At 52.6% G+C, this 1,254-nt stretch overlaps 1 protein-coding gene across 1 annotated transcript in view; it reads right to left on the reverse strand.

Moving 5' to 3' along the window:
* GRTP1 (growth hormone regulated TBC protein 1) overlaps nucleotides 1-1,254 on the reverse strand; it is an 89,217-nt gene that overhangs the window by 20,152 nt on the left and 67,811 nt on the right. The window lies entirely within an intron of this gene.

Below are 1,254 nucleotides of genomic sequence, written 5' to 3' on the forward strand. Positions count from 1 at the left end.
TTTAGTGGGAGGAGCCTGTTGCCTAGGTGCTGAGAGGAAACACACTTGGGTAAATCCTTCAATACCCACTGCCATCAAAATGATTCCCAAAGCGAAGCGTGGCTGGTGGGTTTGACCTGCCCACCTGGTGGCTAGCAGTGCAACCCTTAGGGGACACTGCCACCAGGGCCACTCCACTGCTGAAGCAGCCAGCCACTACAGACTTCACCCCAGTAGCCGTCAAGTGCCTCCAGCTCCTGGCAATCCCTGTGTGTCACACTAGAACTGTGGCCCGTACAGAGGGCTGGTTCCCAAATCCCAAACTCACTGCCATCGAATCAATGCCAACTCAAAGCGGTGCAGTAGGACAGGGTAGAACCACCCCTGTGGGTATCCGAGACTGTAACGGTTTCTGGGAGTAGAAAGCCCTGTCTTCTTCTGAGGAGCAGCTGGTGGTTTCAAACTGCTGACCTGCAGTTGGCAGCCCAACTCGTAACCAATAGCCCACAGGGTTGCCAGTGGCTAGCTTCTTAGAAGCTCACCAGGCCTTTCTTCCTCAGTGCCTCTGGGGGACTCACACCTCTGCTAGCAGCTAAGTGAGTTTTACCATTTGCATCAGCCAGGGACTCTTTGAAATACTCCACGTGCTGAGCCAGTATGAATCAGCCGAGTGAGACACACCTTCCTCTAAGGCCGGTACAGCTTCGAGGCAGAGCAGATGCCACCTCAAGCTCTCCCCTGTATGGGAGGCTCAAACCTAAAGGCATTTGGTTTGCTGACGGGCGCCAGAGCTCTAACTGCCGGGTGAGCCTCGGCATCAATCCAGATGCCATCTTGAGTACTTGCCACACTTTTGACCCTTGAAATATCAAGGTGACCTGACAACTAGGAAGAATTCTGGCCAAGCAGGAGAGGCAGTGACCCTGATCAATCCCCCTGATCAATCTGGTAAACTGGGGAGAGGGAGGGTGCCTCCTTCCTTATTCCCACCAGTTGGGTCAACAGAAACCCTCCAGACTTGTATCAGTGATCTTTGGAAAAGCGATCGACAATCGTTAACGCATCTGAGGCGGGAATGACACTTCCGTTGGTTTTTAACTTTCATACATGCTGTTTGTTTTGTCTGTAGCAGAGTGGGTTACCCATCCGTTGGGCTGGTCACCTCAAGGTCAGCTGTTCAAAATCACCAGCTGCTGGGAGGGTGGGTTGGAAAGGGGGAACCGATTACAAGGATCTACATGTGATCTCGTTCCTGAGGGATGGACAACAGAAAAA

The sequence above is a fragment of the Echinops telfairi genome, unplaced genomic scaffold (assembly GCF_000313985.2).
Source record: "Echinops telfairi isolate 266 unplaced genomic scaffold, ASM31398v2 ScPeMD7_7467;HRSCAF=8505_1, whole genome shotgun sequence".
Classification (NCBI taxonomy): domain Eukaryota; kingdom Metazoa; phylum Chordata; class Mammalia; order Afrosoricida; family Tenrecidae; genus Echinops; species Echinops telfairi.